General features: G+C 39.7%; 1 long non-coding RNA gene across 1 annotated transcript in view; it reads right to left on the bottom strand.

Annotated features, from left to right (window-relative positions):
• LOC114559612 (uncharacterized) overlaps window positions 1–16741 on the bottom strand; it is a 49991-nt gene extending 33250 nt beyond the window's left edge. Inside the window, exons 1-2 of the long non-coding RNA XR_003693131.1 lie at window positions 16656–16741; window positions 12856–12943 (exon numbers count right to left, since the gene is read on the bottom strand). This is a non-coding gene — a long non-coding RNA (uncharacterized LOC114559612). The remainder of the gene's footprint in view (window positions 1–12855; window positions 12944–16655) is intronic.
• Window positions 16742–20990: the final 4249 nt, after the last annotated feature.

Raw genomic sequence — 20990 nt, 5'->3', positions numbered from 1 at the left:
GGGCGTCAAGTTGAGATCAACGTGATGTGAGAGCTGCAGCAGAGACTAAGGAATCTTGAACAGTATGTGTACAGCTATGAACTGATCAACAACTCTGAGCTTTAATAGCTAACAAGACTTCAAAGTTTTGAAGGCACGTGTGTCACGCAGCAACGGTTCCCGTTTTATTCTGGGATCAACAACAGTTTGACTTTTTGTGCGACACTAGGCTTGGTGTTTCTTTTTAATCAGGGTGCAGGTTCCCATAGCATCTGCGGCACCTCAGCGGCTGAGAATAGCAATGGAAAAGGTGTGATGCTTGCCTGACAGCAGGTTAACTCAACTCATCTCGAAAATCCATTCAATCCTTTTGTGTTTGACATCTAATAAGCCCAGACTTAAATTAAAAGCCCATTATAATGCTACCTAATCAGGCTTTGCAGTGCTCTCTGCATCACCCTCCATCACACTTCCTCCATGAGGAATTAGACTGCGCTGTAAGAGTGTACATTCCCTACAGTACGCACTGCACAGTTTCACAGTTAACTCCATTAAAAAGTTTCAGGACTAGATGGAAGAAAGATTAGATAGTGCTGTAATGGAGAGCCACAAATAAGAAAAGACTCACTACTCTTTTTGCAGCATATACTATACTTGCTATTTTTTTTTTTTTTTTTATTAAACACACTGGTGGTTTTTGTTGCTCATTCTGGCATTATTATCACATTTACATCCAGTATGAAAAATAAATCTGTAACTGCATATCTTATCTGCATAAGGAAAAGGTGTAAATGCAACACATTGTGATCAGCATATGATCGGATTTGGCCAGGCTAAATACTCCCGTCATGTTGAAACTCTGCCTCTTCTCTTAATATAGCAAGTCCACCGAAAAAACTGCAAACAACTACTTCCTCAGCAAAGAAAAATAAGTATACTTAGCTTATACAGCAGGATCGCTTTGGGAGACTCTCACGGGGGCCGCTAAGACGTGCATGAAGAGTGACCATTAGGGGTTGCTGAGTTACAGCAGCACTAGTGCTAGCGAGTTTCTCCGCTGTCACTGATTTATAGCCCTCCTTACAAAATAAATAACATAGGCTAGTTAGCAAGCTACAAAAAAGTAGCCTTCAGTTGCATTTTGCTGTCTCCATCTGTCTCGTGACCCTCCGCCTTCTCATGTCACAAAACCCACTGAGAGTAAATCTTGTGTTTTGCATGTTATTATCATACTGTTGGTGATGTGTCTGCCTGCCTGCATGTTGTCATCCATGGCTCTCTGAACCTCCGTGCGTCACCGCTGCCTGGCCAAGGCGGTGTCGGCGGTGTCGGCGGTGTCGATGGCACAAAGGTTGCGTTCCCAGGGAATAACCTTATATTTTTAGGTTCATAAAATGTATGCTGTATTAGCCTTCGTTGCTACTAGCTGGTCTGACTAGATAGAAAGGGCCACCAAACCTATTACACAAATACTGCCATTGGGCTGAGAACAGTACGCCCATGCAGATAAAGACTGTAGGCAGTGCCTTTTATTAGGCATTGTAGACTACTGTAATAATGCATGTTTATTTGAGAGTAAAAACTGAAATTTCTATGCACACACAACAACTATTTTCATTAATATATATGAACAGAAGTAGGGGCAGCGCCCTTAGTGGACCACAAATAGAAGTAACAAATCTAAGGCTACTGATTCTTATGTAATGTTTTTAAAGTTCCAAGGACTCCAAAGATTCAAAGGATTATTTAATGGTAGGTACAGACCTACCATTAAATAATCCTTTGAATTACTTTTTGTATGACAGTTTAGAGAAGCAGAACTGTTCACGGACAAATCCACTCTTTTGTTCAGGAGCTGCTTTGATTAGGTTATCTAAAAACGTAAGGTAAAACAATAAATAATTGAATTATTTTACCCTATTTCATGTCCATTAGGTCTCTGAATGAGAATGCAAAACTCGAGTCCACCTCAGAACCTTGTTCCAGTCGATTCTCCATCAAATTTTGAGTTGTACTGAGGAAATATTTTTCTATGAGTTTCTCTTGGTGCAAGACAGCGATGACAAAGTACCTCTAAACCTATTGCTTTGAAACACATCAGAGAAAAATAATGCTTTGTGGCACATCTAATTCATCAATGCACCACTGCACCCCATATTTGCCAGCTTCAGGTTTCCTCTGCAACAATCAATCTGCAGAAGAGTCTCTCAACATGTTCCTTACCAACTCAGTCGATTATCTGTCAGCTCAACTTATTAGCAACGCTTAAGCTTCAAATGAATCATTAAAAATGCATTTTCATAATTCAAAGGACTCTTGACCCACATGACAACATATTCTCCAAACATTACCTCTCCTCTTGTCCACAATGAGCACCCCCTTAAACTCACTTCACACCAGTAACCAATCGCAGACGTGTTAACAGTGTACTGTGGAGTGGGACGACTCAGTTCTTCTCCAGGCCAATTGATACATCGGCTCATTATTAAACACAGGTGACAGGAACCCATCATTACAACCAGGAAACGTATGGTGCAAATGTTTTGGAATTAAAGCTTTCAGCCGGGGAGCCACTAGAAATTTAGCAGGCTTGAAAACACCTCAGCAACTGCTCTGACACAATGCATATCCTTGTTAAACCTTCCATGTTCTGGGGCTCCTGGCTGCCCGCCTCTTGACACCCTAAAACATTAAGGGTTTCCACCGTCTCGATGCCGCACTGCCTGCAATCATTCGACCCTTCTTGCCAGATTACAACATTTGTCTTTAAATGAAATGAAAAAGTTTTGTATTCACCGTATGACTCTGGTGGCCTGAGGTTTCCTAACTTTGATTATTATTTTATTCCATCTCATCTTACACAGCTTAGATCATGGTTTTTAAACACTTCATGTTCATGGAAAATAATACAATCCTTGCACATTTGTATATATAACTTGGAACGTTTACCACACATTGATTTCAAGGAAAATCACTCAAAATCCTGTTAAACTGATTAGCCTCCATATTTGGAAATTGTCTCATAAATTGTTAGGCTACAAAAATACCCTTTCCCCTTTCTCCCTAATTCAGAGAAATCCAGGGTGGTATTTCAGAAAGCAGATTTAGTGAAAACTCTGAGTTTGTTAACCCTGAGATGAGGGAAACTCTGGGTTTTCTGTTTCAGAAAGAGAGGTAATTTCACCTCTGAGTCAGTTACTATGGTAACTGAGCCTGTGAACCTAACCTGGTCGCCAGCATGTTTTTTTCAAGAAACCTCGAGTTTCTCTCAGTCTCCTTCCTCTGACACAGCACTCTCTCATTTCCTCATTCATTCATTCAGTCTGGATCAGGCGCATTTTAGCGCAGTTTGTTATCGGCATGAATCAAAAAAAATATGTTGGTTTTTTAACCATGTTAGGCAGACTATAAAACATTTTATTTCTCAAAACATGGCATTTCCTTTTGTCTACGATCCCATGGATGAAGAAGCTGCTTTACTTCACAGAGAGTTAAACATACGTCGGGAGATGATATTGAAGCCCCGACATTTTAATTTTTAGGTAACTTCCTATTTGAGCGGTATCGTTTTTCTTCCCAGTCGATCAGTTATGTAGCCTACATAACCTTATCCGTCCTCATCACTAACGTCGCCCATCTATGCTCTTAAATCCCAGCAAATTATTTGTGTCGCATTACGTTTTTTTGCCATCGACATTTGTCTTTACAACACTGGTGATGCGGAGCATATTAGTAAAGCCACTGCGCCGTCAGAAGAGTGTGACTCGCTCCGAAACGTGTTATAAACGTTTTTAAAAGGAGTTCCACAGTAGCAGGTGAATGATGTAAACCCTTTGAAATAAAAGATTATGGATTATAATTCTGATAATGATGGTGCTGCAGCGTCAGAATGGGATAAGTAGGACTAGGACTTTTTCGCATGCAGGATTGCACCTAAATGAAATAGATTTTAGGTTGAAGACCATTTCACCAGTAATATTAGGCTATACTTATGATTAAATATGATATACACTATATTGGAATATACGCATTTACTCTAGCAGAAAGTTTCTCCCACGCAAATTCTCTCTCTTTTGCAGCGCCATGTGCGCATGAGTATTTCCGCCAACCCGTTTGTTTGTGGTTGTTACCATGGTGAATCGTAGAATCATGGCTCCATTCATGCTGCCTTTTTATTGTGGTGGTGCACGCGCATGAACCTACTCCGAGTTGATTGAACCAACTCATATCAGCTGTTCTGAAACCGAAAACTCAAGAGTTTCCCATCTCAGGGTAAACCAACTCAGACGTCAGGGTTAGACTCAGAGTTTGTTAAACCTTCTACCTGAAATTCCCCCCAGGTCTTTCCTGCTGTGTGGATGATACCTTTAAATTTTAGTATGATAAAGGTATAAGGGAAATTTTGCACTTTCATTCACTGAACTTAAGCATAAATATAGAGTTCCTTCTTCCCATTTGTTTAGATATTTTCAAATAAGGCACCTAGTCAAGTCAGAGCACAACTCTTCGCAAGAAGCTGAGCCATCAACAATTGATGTCATAATTAACAATAGGAAAAGAACAAGGATAAACTTATCTTAAAGATTTATAGTGCCCTTATTGCGAGCTCAATGGTAACTACGGACTATTTAGGACAGAAGTGGGAACAAGCTCTTCATATGGAAATACAACCACAAGATTGTTTTTATTTGCAGGAAAGTACTATCCTGGAAATCCAGAGTTCTCGCAAAAACAGAATTTGAATTTGCTCAGCGAGTCACTCTGGCATTGAGTAATGATGCTCGTTAACTATGCCCCTGTAGCCGAGCTGCACCAATCACGTTGGTGTATCTGATATAGGCGGGCTAGAGGCGAGCTAAACAGATGACGACAGTTTAATCTACCAGTTAGCTCCGCTGGTGCTAAGCGTATGGGGCTCTGGATACGTCACCCTGTGTATTGTTGTGATTGGTCGTACGAAATTCAAACTGTAAATATATTATAGTAATGCCGAAAGTGTAGCTAGCTAGCTGCGATATTTCCCCATTGTATTGAATGGGACATATAGCTAGTTAGCTAGCTGCACCTCGTAACAAGACCCTGAGTTCATAAAAATACCTTAAATTCAAATTGGACACAATGTTAGCTTTGTAAGACCTTGGGGTAGCTGTGATATCAGTGCTGTGACGAAATTCAAACTATAAATATATTATAGTGCAATAATCCACAAAGGGTGACTTTACGCTGGGTATGGAGCCCAGAAGGCTGCCGCTTTCTCGTCAGACTGTGTGTAAAGTCCGACATGTCTTACCAAATTTGGCATTAGCCATACATTTTTGTAAAACGGCCCAGATTTGAGCTTTATATAGTTGATTTCTCGCATAAAACAGTTTCAGAAGTAAATTTGGTAACGAAACATTGCAGTGTCTGGAATATGAGATTCTGTCGCGTCTCTAATGTGTGTGTATGGGGGATTCGCTCAACCAATCAGCGCGTGTCTCTAATGTGTGCGTATGGCAATTCGCTCAACCAATCAGTGCGCGTCTCTAATGTGTGCGTATGGCAATTCGCTCAACCAATCAGCGCGCGTCTCTAATGTGTGCGTATGGCAATTCGCTCAACCAATCAGCGCGCAGCTCATCTAAATATTCATGACCATACCATATTTGGAAGAAAAGCTCTTGTTACAAATAGGGCCAAAACACAGGGATGCATAAGGGCCAATAAAATATCAACCAGGCCATTTTCAGCCCAACCAATGTTACATACCCCATTAGGAGACCTTAAGGAACAGTGTGAAATACCCCATATAATCATTCTATCACCCCTTTAAAGCAGTCCAACACAACATTTTAGTATTAGTCTTAGTCACAATCTTACAAATGATGAATATTTTTAGCTTTACACAGGTCTTTGCTGTAAGGCTGGGCTACATTATATTGTACAGGTTTTCTATATCTATCTAAATTAATCTCTACAGATGAGCAGGAATAATTGCTGCACTACATCACTAACAGAGCTTATTGTCTAACACAAATCTCTGGCACCACCTCTCCCTACCTCTACTGCTACACTGCTACTACTGGCTTTTTATTGGCACAAACAAAGTCTAATTTTCACATTAATTAAACCAAGTAAGAGCTAGCTAATTCAAACACAAATTCAACATAAATATCAAGAAAAAATGCATAATATAATTAACAAAATGTTGTTATCTGTATTGCATTTTTGTTTCTAAAAAGATATGAAGCTAGTTGTTCACTACAGCACTGTCCTCCATTGCTGAACAGCTGAAAATGACAGTGGAAGGTTGGGATTGTTGTAGTTAATAGTTTTTGTCCTAAAGCAGAGTTCAGGCCAGCAAGTGAGTTTTGAAAGCCAGTAATCCAGGATCTGGCAAATGAATTCTTTAGTCATTGGTATTGACACAACACCGCTTTCAAACCCTGCAGATGCAAGGACAAATTTGCTTTTGTCCTAAGGGGCAGCAAATCATTATGCCCCATCTGCTGGATGTTGAGTATATTTAAACATGCAGTATTTAGAAATGTTTCACTCATCAAGGATGCAGCCACGTAGCCATGTGGTAATGAAAGAAACTTAAAACGTGAAGACTTCATGAAACAAAATAAAGAAGGAGCACATACAATTTAAGTTAAAAGTAGAGTATGAACTGAATAGTGGTCAAATTATTTAGTCCTATTATTCAAATTGCAAATTAGCTATAGAAAAGAAATACAACATAGTTTTTAGTATAAATTATGTATCTAAGTAAGTAAGTATGAATTGTGAATAATTCATTGCGAAGAATGTTTCCTCTGTCTATGTTACCAGAAATCATGTTCTACGTCATCACTGCTTAAACTGGTCAGAAGTATTGCTGGTCTAACTGCTCCAAATGCATCAAAGGCTTAATGCCTTTTTCCCCCCTCTAAATATTTGTGACACATTATATTTCCTTTATTTGCCAAGTACATTTATACATACGAGGAATGTATTCTCTGCTCCTAATTAGTTAGGATGGACTATCCTAACTAATTAGGAGCAGTGGGCAGCAATAGTCTGACGCTCGGAGACCAACTCCACTTATGTCAGTGTCTACGTCAATGGCAGGACTGACCCAGCATGCATGTCGTATAAATTCTCCAAAAGTAGAAATACTCTAGAAAAGGGCCAGCACTTCATTTTTGTAATTTGGTCCAATGCTGGAGTGTACTTAGTTACGTCAGACCTCTGCCAATATGTGCAGATGCTTCAAATGTAAATAGAAATATCAGTAAATGAACAGCAGGCTAAATATGCTCTTTGGTTTTTGAGCAAGCATCCTCAAGGAGATCACGTGTGATCACCCAAGTTGAGAGCAGGTTTTCTGTCAAAACAACCAAGAGGAAGACATATTTGACCCCAATCTCTTGGGCTCTTTGAAGCTCAGAGTCAACATACATGTGAGTTTCAGGTTTGTATTAAATTATAAGGCTCTCATGAGCATCAACAGGCGCATCTTGTCTCCCATGGCACCGCACTGCAAGCGTGTTTTACTGCATGGAAACAGCTCTATCTGTTTAATTATCCTCCTCTGAGGCATCAACACAGCTCAACTGCCACCCCCACCACTCATGAATTAATGATGCACATCTCTGGTTGTTATTAGTAAGCTGCACTGGGAAACAGACTGGTTGTTGTTAATTTGAGATTCAGCTGAAAATAAAAAAAACCTGAGGTGGTTGTTTTCCACTGTAGTGACTGTTAAAACAACAAATAGACTCCTTCATTCGAATCAACAAGATGTGCAGCCCTCCAGCTGGCAAGGATCTTGTCTTAAAGGTTGTCATGCTGGATAAACATGTAGTGTGAATGAAAAGCGGAGTTAATTAAATAATAAGTATTGTGGTTCAGAAGTGTTCCTGGGTTAACTGAGGACTATTTCTTTGTCAATGTGTGTGAATGTGCGCATGATTGAGTTTGTGTGCGCACAATTACTATAATATATACTATAATATAATATAAGACTTAGTTGGTGAAGTTCATACCGAAACACTTGCCATTCTTCATGTTGATTACACATTAAAGTTAAAGCTATAGGGCCCTATCTTGCACACAGCGCAATTGCCTTTGTACACCGACGCATGTATCATTCCTATTTTGCACCCGACGCACAGCGGACTTTTCTTTCCACAGATGCACGTCGGTAAATTAGGGAATGTATTTGCGTTCAGCGAAAAGAGGAGGCGTGTTCAGGCGCAAACGTTCCCTGGTGCTATTTTGCAGTTTCAGAAAACAATTCAGCCACAGACCAGAAAAACCTGGTCTAAAGTCAGTGGCGCTAGTCTAAAGTCAGTGGCATGTTATTCAGATGCTGTTTTAGGGGCGCATGCTTGGCCATAATGTAGCGTGTGCACAACGCGCATACACCTTGCTTCTCTCATCTACACGCAGCAGTTCCCATTTTTGCATTTTTGCAACCATACATAATTACAAAGAAAAATGTGCTTCAGGTGTTTGGATAGATCAGGAGGCACTTTACAGTACAGTCCTCAAAAAGTTGCAGCATTCTTTGTGGCTTGTTGTGTTTTACACAACATTTCCATGGAATCATGGATGTGTTGATGACATAAATGAGGAAATATTTGAGGACCTAGGGAGACGTGATGTTGAACTATGGCGGGATTGGACATTCCGGCGGGATCTGGTCCGGGAGTGGCAATGCACTCCTGGAGCGGGTGGACGGAGATGGAGTGGGGGGGAGGAGGAAGAGGCACAACAGGGGCAGGTGGTGCGTTTGGAGCCTCCATGGCTGCAGCAATCCTCTCCAGACATGAGGAGATGCGCACGAGACGCCGCAGCAACATCGTCACCCGGTCAAGACGGGCATTTGTTACTTTGACGCATCTCAGACAGCTCCCGCCAGGCAAATCCGCCGTCATAATAGCAATCCGCCATGGAACCAGCGCACCTGCTCTTAAAGGGAATGTGAGATGACGCTCTGATTGGTTTATTGCACGTACGCCCAAACCACACCTAGCTACTTCAGACCAACCCATTTAAGATTTGCGTCGGGCGCAAGAGTCATTTATCCCGCCGATATAATAGCAACAGCGCCCGAGATTCGCCCACAAAGCTACTTGCGTTTCACGTTTGATACTTGCGTTTCAGATCATTAAAATAGGGCCCATAGTGCGTAGTTTCTGTCTCCCCCATGAGGAATTATCAGTAATGACAACAACACTGTAGTCAACATGATACAAGCCTTACGTGATCGTGCACGCGCCCCCATCCCTCCTCCACGCAGTTGCTAGTGGCCAAGGAGAACAGGAGGATTAAATAAACATGATGAACTTGAGGACCTGTATTGCTAAAATGAACTTGGCAATAACTCCAGTAACCACAGATGCCACCAATAAGTCAGGAAGGTCCAGAAAACAATCAGTTTCTTACCTCGAGGAATAGGATCCAACATGAACAGATTATTTTTGACAGTTATATGAGTTTATGTTATTTCACATCAACTATTTCTGTATATTTTATTTTTCTCTGTGCTCCTCTTACTGGTTTGACAGAGGCAGGCTCAGTTGGAAAATGTCAAAATCATTTGACAGTTGTCACACAGTCCTGATGAAGCCCAAGAACTTAGTTTTTTAGAGCGTAAACAGCTAAACAGGTTTTTATCTTTGATTGCTGCTTATTAATAATAATTAATGTAATAAAGAAATGCTTAAAGGCCGGGTAGCTAACCATTTCCAATATGCAAAAATGGTCAACAGCAACAAATTACTTATGGGCTCTGAGAAAAAGAGCAAAATATTGGTCATCTGTAGCTGCTCTAATCCTGTAAAAAATGCCCCCCCAATTACTGCCTCGCGGTCTGCTTGAAAAGAACCAATGAAATGTCTCCTTTCCCCGCTGTGCATACTCTACCCCTCCCATGTACGAGCCTGAGATCAATGGCGTCGTCGCCACTTCGCTAACGGTAGTTATGTTTGCTTTAAACATTCAGTATGATAATATTAGATGTTTGCCTAACGGTGAATGAGACATCCGCTCTGCTATGAAGCAGAGATGCAGCGGTGCCCCTGCACGTCTGTGTGGGTCGGAGCCCCGAGGGCGGGGGGGCTTAGACGGAACCCAGAGGAGATGCTAATTTTTAAATCTTGCCAGCTTTTCAACATAACCAAACATGCTTTTAAGATTTAAAACCAGGTTTTAGGGGGCTTTAAAGAAGACATTAGCAGGAACAGGTCATATACAATCAAAAGAGCAGTTATGAGCAGTTCTGATGATGTTAAAGAGGTATTATCACATTCTTGTTTCTTGATGCTTTCAGCAATTATCATTGTTGCTGTGACTTTCCTGGGTTTATTACCTTGAACACAGCTCTGTGTCAGCTCCACCCAGTGATAGGTTCAATGCTAAACGCACATAATGTCATAGACAGGCACAGACTGATAAAGTCTAATCGATTCTTTTTAATTCACCTCTTTGTTTACATTTCAGAAAGCAGCACATTGCCCCATCAAGATTAGGTCCAATTGAGCGCTACCATAGAAACTGCAGTCCTTCTATCATCTTGATCTAGCACAGCACTTGTGAGAAAAGCCTTTGGCTTATGAAAAGGTGTGGAGTAATACATTTGTCAGGATTGCTTGGTCACTCTTAACACAGGCAGATCTTATTCATTACAAATCCAGCGCACTTTAAATAAAGGAGAAATTATTACACCGTGTGAAAAAGACTATCACTTCGAGCAGACTGGATTGGCTGGAGACATTGTGCCCTTTTTAAACAAGCAAAGAGTTTGGTTTTCTTCTATCATAAAAACAACCTACAGACAATACATTGGTCCACATATTGGCAAATAAACAAGACAAACTATTGTTTGTCTGTGTCCACAAGGATATTGGACCAGTTCAATTATCAGTAACAACATTATCAGTATACCAAAATGTAGGGGCAGGGGTGTTGGACTAGGAGTGGAAATGGGACTGAGTTCCCAGGGCCCTCATGTGAGGAGGGCCAAATAGATGCTTGAATGAATAGGTGTGGATGCGAGGAGGGGCCCATGGAGAATGCATTTCTAAAGGGCCCAGAATTTTGCACTATGCCCCTGTATAGGGGCACATAAACAAATAAATTAGATTTGATCTTTTTTGTAGGAACATTTTGACCAAATAAGTGAAAACGAACAATGGAGATACTGATTTCTTAAATTGTAGAAATAGTTTGACTTTTTTTTTTAAAGCAACACTAGAGCACTTCGGTCCCCCTACAGGTTGGAAGCGGAATTGTCAATTAATGTCTCATTCGAACTACAGATCCGCTACCCGATCTGGCAAACTTATAATGTAATGTAATGGACAATTACGCTTCCAACCTGTAGGGGGACTGAAGCGGGAAAAGTGCTCTAGTGTTGCTTTAAAGCTTATGTGTTTCCTAAAACAGCTGCACTGTAGTCTCTATATTGCTAGTAGTCTCTATATTGCTCAAATAGGAATATAAAGTGCATTTGTTAGGGACTATTTTCAGCTGTGGATTAATAAACAGTTGGTGGTCTAGTTAGGAGATATTGTCATTGTTGGTTTTGGTATTTAGATTAGATCCATTAACCCACACACCTGATCATTTACACTTTTGAGTATCAGTTTTTCTATAGCTTTTATGCAAATTAAACTACAATCAATAAAAACAGTTTATCTACATGAACACTATTACCAATAAAGTATTAATTACTTTAAAAAAAAAAATGATACGTGACCTGCAAGAATATTTTTTGCTATTTTGCACTGACTTTAGCGACTCTGGGGTAGCGAGGCATACACAGACAGTAGGGGTCTGTGGTATTAAATCGGCTTTGAACTAATACACTGAGCTTCTCCCTCTCTCCATCTGTATGCATTCATTTATGCCTTTTACTAACTGAGCTTCTTACCCTGAGTCCATGTGCTTTCTATCTTCACAGTTTTCCTTGGATGCGTTGGTTCCTCAAACAGGTACTGTTAAAGGTTTCTGTCTGTTAAAAGGATGTTTTTCCTCACCGCTGTCGCACCAAATGCATGCTCTTGGCGGAATTGTTGGGTCTCTGTAAATCATAGATTAGTCTAGACCTACTATATTTGAGATAATTTATGTTATTATTTGACACTATAAATACAATTCAATTGTCCCTGCTACAGAGCTTGAGTGACTAGGCCTTTTCTTCCCTATCATTTCACCCAGATATAAGTAGCAGGGAAAGGAAAAGGCTAAATTCACTCATGCCTATCTATTTTTCTGTGTGCAAGACGCATTACAATTCAAGAATGATTACTTGTTTTCATTTCAAATACACTGCAAATCCTTACAATTAGAGCTCTGAAGTTGCACTTGAATATTAAAAACCTGGTGACTTTCCACTTCCCCAGGTTATAGGATGTTCCACCACTCAGCGTGAGTCTGTCTGGGTCACTTTAATATATTCTTACTTCTTTTTTTTGGCTTCGCTTTAATCCACACAGTGACAATGTCACATTCATATACGTGAAAGTTAACAAACATGACCTTTAACCAACAAATTCTCCAGATGCAGATCATCTAGGGACAGACTGTTCCTGTGAAATGATAGTAAAAGGTCAGAGCTAATATTCTTGCAACTGATTTTAAACTCCTCTGTTGCTTGTCGTTATAATGAAATTCACCTAAGTTAACTCCTCAAAGTGTAGACTTGGGGGAGGAGGGGTCCTCCCTCATCCTATTGATCGTGAGAGTTGTGGGGATTCTCCAAAGCATTTTCACAGCACTTTTCACCGCATCAGCACTGCCTTGGGGCATCAGAGTGAAAGCAGCAGACTAGTGTAGCTCTTGAGGAGCAGGGTGGAGGAACTTGATACAGGTGAAGTGAATATAATGACTTAGCTTTTGACATACCAGGGAGACTGGAGCACTTCAGGGCCCGGTAACAACATCCCGATGCCTTGATCCCTTGTTATAGACCATCGATCCGATGTCTGAGCTTCTGCATGGAGTTTAAAAGATGCCAAAATGCATTGTTAGTTTTCTACTGTATCCGTTTCTCACCGTTGAAGCATCATAATGGTTCTGCTTATTTTATATTTCCTTTGTTTTTACTGCACTGCAAAATGTGTATTAATTAATTATCACATCTTGGTGCCAGTGGCTTTTGCCACAGATTTTATTTTGCTGGTGCTATGGAATTGCTCCACTTTTCAGTGAGGGTGCTCTGAAATTTAGGGTTTCCCATTAACTGTGCTGGTTGCCACAGTTTAATTCCTACTGCAACACACATCTGCGTTAAACGCAAGGCGAGATATTCAGTTAAAGAGATACAGATGTAAGGTTTAAAAGCCTGCATACATAAACAGACCTGTGATTATAGCATTTTGCACAGTTATGCCACAGACAAGGCTTGCACACAAGCAGCAAGAAACAGACACAAGTATGTGCACATGTCAGCTTTATTCTGAAATCACAAACTCATGCTGCCAGTTACCAACAACTCAACTAATGAATTAACAGTAAAAGAAAAAAAAAAAAAAAGTGTCAGGAGCGCTTCTCGTATCCTTTTTAACCACCGGTGCTCATGGAAGGGAATAAAGTTAATGGAGAGGAGCAGGAGTTATGACCAAAAAAAGTCATAAAAAAAGGAATCAACAGTTTTCTGTTCTATAGACCTAATGCTGTATGAATGAGCATTCCAATATAGATAACTGTAAGCAATCAGGATTTGTGCCTCAACTACCGAATGCATTAAATTCGTAATAGGCAACAAAGAAAAAATATCAAGCACTCATAACCATTAGACATCTTTATAACAAAACAATGCTAATATCATCTACAGCAATGCTAGCATCCACAGCAGCAATCCAGGTCCCCTTCTCTCCTCATCTCTATCCTCCAGCTCAAAGCACTTCTCTAACCTCTTGTGCTACCAACCACCCAAGTTGCCCACCTATTTTTTTCTACCTGCCCACCCTAATATAGCAGGCTAGAACTGGCGTTTCACCATAGCAAAACGGTGCACACTGTTTTGAGAGTGAACGTGCCCCTGACCTATGCTTCTTCCTGCACACCTGTCCCTCATGTCCTCATCATGCCACACCTGTCCCTCATGTCCTCATCACGCCACACCTGTCCCTCATGTCCTCATCAAGCCACACCCGTCCCTCATTAAGCCCTTTAGTGTATGAATACAAACCACTTTCCCCTCTCCCAGTTGCCATGTTGTGTATATGCTTTGTGTTCCAGCTGTTTTCCCGTATACCTGTCTCCTAACTGTCACCAATGTTTTTGGCCTGCTGTAAGTTTTTGACCAGACTTCCTGCCTATCAGAGTTTAACGTTGGGGGTCTGTCCTGCGCCATAAAGCATTTGGAAAAGTTTACATGAGATGAATCTTCAAAACTCATCAGTTTGCACTCCTCCTCAAACCCTTTTCTAATGTAAAAGTGAAAAGTATTTTTTTGTTTTGTTGAAAATAGTAACAATAAAGCTTGAATCTAACCTTTTGAGTTGTATTTGCATTACGTACGTATTATTATAATTAATATAATAATAAAATATCTTGTAAGTAGTCATCAAACATGTATTAAAGATATATATTAACGTAAGGAAAACAGGCAGTGTATAGTCACTTTATTTTGTAGTATACATTATTTCCTGTATACCGTCATATCCACCTACCTCAAATATACAAGCAACCAGCTATATTAATATTTCTTCATTTATTCCAGCACCATTTGCACTTTTGCATTCCTCTATTATCTTACTGTCTACAATCCTCATAGAGCTGTTGGTTTGCATGTGTGTATGTGTATGTACATATGTATGCCTATGCATGTGGATATGTATATAGAGTTTTTTATATGCAAATTTATATCTGTGCATAGTAGTCAAATGTTTACCTCATGCAGCTTTGTTTTTCTTGTTTTTAGTCGTATGTCCATTTCTGTGTGTAAGAGCAACAAAAAGCTGGAGTCAAATTCCCTGCAGTATGTGTTCACAATTACTTGCCCGTTAAAGCTGATTCTGATTATGTATTATTATCTATTATTATGTATGGTTAAATGTTGATTTTTCAATCCATAGCAGCAGCAGCAGCAGCAGCAGCAAAAAGGATGTATATTTGTAGTTGTGTCCACAGTAGTAGTTATAGCAGTATTATTTAATGCAAGAGTGTTAGTAGTAGCATTAGTAAAAGCCAACTAGTAAAAGTAATATATTCACAGTAGTTACAGAAAGATAGCAGTAGAATTTCCAATACAATTTTTTGTAAGTAACATTAAAACTGCAGGTCTGAGTCAGTCACCCTGCAAAGAAGCTAAATTAAGCTTCATATTCCACCATATAAGATCAGGCCTAACTTTATAGTGGATCTCTGCACAGTCTGAATCAATAACACAGTGTGTTAATTTAGACTGTAAAAACAGGGCATTATTAGAGTTGAGTAGAGATGATGTAAAATAGTGCTTAAAAATACATAAAGCTCAAGACAAAACCAGAGTAATCAGTGTGCCTAAGATGGTAAATCCATGTCTGAAATATATTTGTAGCCTGCTGCTAAGGGTTTAAACATTTATTAAATAATTCTTCACTTTGATAAATGGACTTAAAGGGTTATAAATGACAATTTAGTTTTTCTAGAAATAACTTTAGAGCAAACAACAGGATTCTCACATTTAGAACAATTATCTCCTGACATTAGCTAGACAGTCGTTTACTACTGGTATCTTGCAGCTACAAGTTGGCACTGAGGACTGCTGGCAAAGCAGTTAAAGGAAAAGGTTGCTGACAAATACAGCGGGCCAAAGGTTAAATAAATCATTTTTGGCAACCAGGACGGAGCATGAAGACGCATAATCACCAAAGGAGACTAAACATTTTCACTTTCGAACAAGAACCAGCCCATCGTAGCCCTGGAAATACCAAACCCTATTTCCCAGTTTATCAATTACAATGGCATGATTAATCACATCAGAGGGTGGGCTTAGGTCAAGCAGCACTACCACTGAGCACTTACTGGAGAATGCATTTATCAGATGATAATTAATAGCCCTGAGAATTGTGGTTTCAGTGCAAAGGGTTTTACAAAAGCCTCAACCTTTAGTGCTACAACCTCCACGTTTTGGAGGTGAAGACCTTTTTAAATTAAACCAGGCCCTGTAATTTCAGGTGTCTCATAGTCGGATAAAATCCAGACAAAATGTATGTGTCTTGGTTTTCCCGGGTTACATGCAAATGTAACAGCCTGGAAATGCAAGATAGAAATGATCACTCAGACAACGATGTTTTCTCTCCAGTAGCTCCACCGCGAATTGTTGTATTTAAAATAAATGCTAAAAGATATTTGTATGTACAGTTAAAACAATTACTCATTTTCAGGTGAACATATATATATACTTATAGTAGTATATAGTATATAAACAAAAGCTTACATATACACTCTTAAATATACTTTAAATAAACAAAACATTATTTAAACATGCATTTCTCTGTAAAGTCTCTTACTTACAATGAACAGTTTGCAACAATAGCAACACAATTGTGCCACTCTGTAATGGCCGCTAGGAGTCACGTTAGACTGGTAATATTGCACTAAGCACTTAACATGAATATACAGCTTCTAACACATTTAAAACAAAACCAATATGCGCAAAGAATTTCACTAACACATTTCTTACAGTTCAAGCACATAAACATTCATTTTCATACCTGGAAATGCGAGATAGAAATGACCACTCAGACAACGATGTTTTTTTCTCAGGTAGCACCACCGAGAATGAGGCATCGCGCTGAAAGCTCCCGCTTCCGACCTAGCAGACATAACTAATCAATCACGGATCACTTTTCTCAAAAAGGTTAAACTAACAGATCACAGATCCGAAATCTTTAACAGGTAGTTATAGCTTACATATACAAATGTTCTCAAATAGTATGTGCTATGTTAAACATTTTAGAAACGTTTTTTAACCTTCTTGAAAGGAAACAGTTTAACAAGCTTTTAATATTGTATTTCAAATAACTCTATTACACAAATCAGGGTAAGCACTTGTCCATTCCAGAGGGACGTGATCAGCTGAAGCTGTTTGGTAAGTGCCACAAACCCCAGAAGAAAAATGTACACTCTTTAGTAGTTTAGTTACAACAATAACAGTTTAGCTAGCGTTAACAACTATCCATTCAGCGAATGGATTAATCATATTTATGAATTACATGTCAAAAGTTTTACCATCTTCACAGGCTCTCATGTATGTCGCTCCCTCACCCACACAGATCATTCACTCGTTGCACCAATCAGGGATCAGATAAACACCTCGGTTCAGAATGACTGTTGGAATCTCTGGAGACCTTTTTTCCCACTGCTTCAACAGAGACAGAGAACAACGGCTATTTGAGTGTAATGTAATTGTAACTTGAGCTGCTGTTAACGCCCTGTAGACAATATTTCTGCAAAGTGCTTACTGATGGTAAAGCTTACATATGCATATTGGGGAGACGGATTTATTTATTTTCAATATCTGGCCAAAATGTGTCTTTTCAACAATCAGATTTCAATCTGTCTTGAATGCTTCTTCGTAGTGATGGTCAAATGAAGCTTCGTGAACCATTTTCTTTATTTTCTGAGCTCACTAGATGGCGCTCTCTGTTCAAAGAAAAAGGTTAAAGGAATGGCAATTCAGTGTGTTTTCAACCCTTTGTTGAAGAGAGAGCTCCATCTAGTGGGCTCAGGATAAAGAGAAAATGGTTCACGAAGCTTCATTTGGCCATCACTACTTCTTCGATGCTTACACGCTTACAAAATGACATAACTAAGTCAGAATTCTGAGAATAAAGTCAGAATTCTGAACTCAAATCCTCTTCCGTACATAACTACATGTAAAAGGGATTCAAAGAAAAAACAAATGAAAAGAGTGGCATGGAACAATTTGTATAGAAACAAAGAACTGTTGACGGCAGAGCAAGAAACTGCCTACTCCAGTATATCTCATAACCTTTAAGAGGGAGCCAGTAAGAGTACAGTATCTTAAAAAAAAAGAGTGTGTGTCTAGGCAACTGTAGTCTTTCAGTAAAGTGGATGGAAAGTGTCTCAACAATTCAGCTTGGAAATAAATTATGAGGAAACAGTTACCTGCTTTGTTATTAATTTCTCAGTGTTAACGATCAGAGCAGCAGAAACACCTGTCGGGGCTTCTGTGATCAACAGAAGTGAATAAAAACCTTGAGAGGTAAATTCACAAACATTTAATCTAAGTCCAGATGATCTGATTGTTGATTGTTTCGTGGATGGAGCAGTAACATGCGCAGCTGGGTGAAATCATTAAAAGATCCATTGTGGGGGAGACTGCACCATTTGCACTCAAACTGACAAAGAAGAGACAATTCAGTGGGATGTTCATTAAAGATATGAGAGCAAACAGCGTGCTTATGATGTGTAATGGCTGCTATAAAAAGGGATAAAATAACAATACACCAGTGATCAAAAAGAGAAAGGGCCATTCCCCTTTAAAAGTGTTAAGACACGGAACAGAAACGAGAATTTGGCACGGTTTTTAATTTAAACACGGCTTATGAGGATTTTTTTTTTTTGTGTACACTTTACAATATGCAGGGCCAAAGGGACTCAGACTGTCAGTTGTTTACACCAGCCTATAGGCACCAACGAAATGGTAGGCTTGTTTTATTAACCTATTTAAATGAGCTGAAAGACATAGTAAGTATTTATGGTTACAGACACTAATAGCTGAAATAAAACCAGTAAGTCAGCACTGAAGGGATAAGGCTGGCTACTCGCCCTTTACACTCACTGCACTGTACTGTCACAGGCCTGAGGCCCAGAGTCCCACTGTTGATAGCTTCTTCCCAGACAGTCCTACTCCAGTGACCCATGAGCCACATTACTTACAGTAGATTTTCTTTGAGCCACACCACTGACTGGGCTAGTTTCCCACAACATACGACCCTCAGGATAGACCGCACTCCCAAGAACAACAACAGCATCAGCGAGTTTCAGCCAGTGCCGAAAAAATACGTATTAATTATGATGAGGAGCGAAGAAGGAAGTAAGGTAAGGTGACGCTATTATAAAGCAACAAAGCCCACAAAAGAGGAAGGTCAGGGTGGATGAATGGGTCAAAATATTGGACTGTAACACGGTAGATAGGTCAAGTGGTTCAGTTCAGAAATCTGTGTTGTTCTGGAGTTCATACACAAACAACAGATTTTGGTTTTTAATTTACAAGGCTTACTGCTCAGCAAGCTCAAGTCCTTAGCTGTCTACAGACAAAAGCATTGCAGCCAGCCTCACACTGGACAGACCAAAGTGATCATTATGCTGTGTGTAAAAACTAACATTAACAATTATATATAGGCTATATATAGCCAGAGGAGCAGCGAGAACATTAACAGTATCAGAGTTTACATATATGCCAGACAGGTGAAATCACCCTTTTCAAAACCTGAAATTTCATTCAGAACATGGCAGTTTGTTCTGACTGAGGTGTTTACATGAGGCTGTTTCACTTTTATTAGGTATTTATCGATTATTAATGGAACAAAATGTTCCACATAAATGCTACTGGTGTTTAACCATAGCATTACTCTGTTAACTTTACACATTTTCCAGATCGCCTTGTGGCCTCAAAAGCCCCAGGTTCACTGTGTGGCAATGGGTTTGTGGTAACTTGGTTAATTGTAACTTCATGTGGGAATATGTACTACTAAAGCATAACATCAACTGGTGTGATAAGGTACTGCATGTGGCACCTGCTTTATTAACCTTTTCCAGGCTCAGTTTTGAAGAGCAGCCCTTTATTAAAATCAAGTTTCAAGACCTTTATGTGCACTCAGGATGTTTGGATGTAGCTAAAGAAAAAATCGTAATTAATTTGTAACATTACGCTTTAATGAATTCACTGGGGTCGAATCAGTGGTTTGCACTTCTTGTCTTTTTACTATTCTCACAACCCACCGTACTATTAATTAGAAGGCACCCATGACTCACAAATGAAAACAAAAACATAAAACAGAAGGTTTTCAGGCTGTAAAGTTATTTGATTGAATGTGCAAGTAGTTAAAGATAACCACATCATCCTCACATGACTAACGCATTAAATTAAGTTTCCGACATGCAACACATATCTTAAGTTATTTCCATTAGGGTGCAGTACTGTACAGAGGTTGTGAACGTGATAGAATTCCAACTTGGGCAATTTCATGTTGCTGATAACAGTGGAGTGCTCACCAATTTTCTCTTTTCATGACACACTAGGTTTTCTCTGCAGGATTTTCTGTGTTCTGCCCCAAGCAAGATTTTAGCTTGGCAATTCAAGAGGAAATGGAAACCGTGTATAGAATTTCAGCTCCCTCTTTCTCTCCCAATAAATCTGTCGCTGTAATTTCCATGGGACTCTTCTTTTGTTTAGTGATTTTCTTTTATTATGTGTTTCCAACCTATTGTTTTACTATATTTACTACTCGATTTCGTGTTCATGTCGTCACACGCAAATGCCACTCCACCATTCTATAATCTTAAGGACTCTGCAAAAAGGTGCACGCTCATTATCCTCCTAGTAATTATGTCACTTAGAATTACATGTCTTCTCATAGTCCAGGATTTATCACTGACAAATTATCTAACCCAGCTTGGTCTTCATGCACCTTGGAGCACATAGTGTGGTCGTCTTCTCTACCTCACTTTTACCAAAACACGTTTTTTCTGTCCTCAGGTGATTTTTACAGCCAGCCCTAAGAAGATCATCCCCTTCCCAACAAAGTCAGGAAAGAGTTTCTCATTGCTTTCACGTCCCTTCCCTTAAATAACCCTCATATAACACTGCAAGGTCCCATCTCAATCTACTGCTCCTTTCTGTATTGTGTCCCTGGAAAGTTTGCTCTCAATGCAGCAGTGGCCAAAAATACCATCCTCATAGAACCTGATGCCCTCTGTAATCTGTGAATTTGTCCCTTTCAGTGTCAGTCAGACCAGGCAGGTAAAATCATCTGTCACTCCAACACGCGTCTTCTTAATATTACGCCTATATACCAATT

The sequence above is a fragment of the Perca flavescens genome, chromosome 1 (genome assembly GCF_004354835.1).
Source record: "Perca flavescens isolate YP-PL-M2 chromosome 1, PFLA_1.0, whole genome shotgun sequence".
Taxonomy (NCBI): domain Eukaryota; kingdom Metazoa; phylum Chordata; class Actinopteri; order Perciformes; family Percidae; genus Perca; species Perca flavescens.
This window is presented reverse-complemented; position numbering and strand designations above follow the sequence as displayed.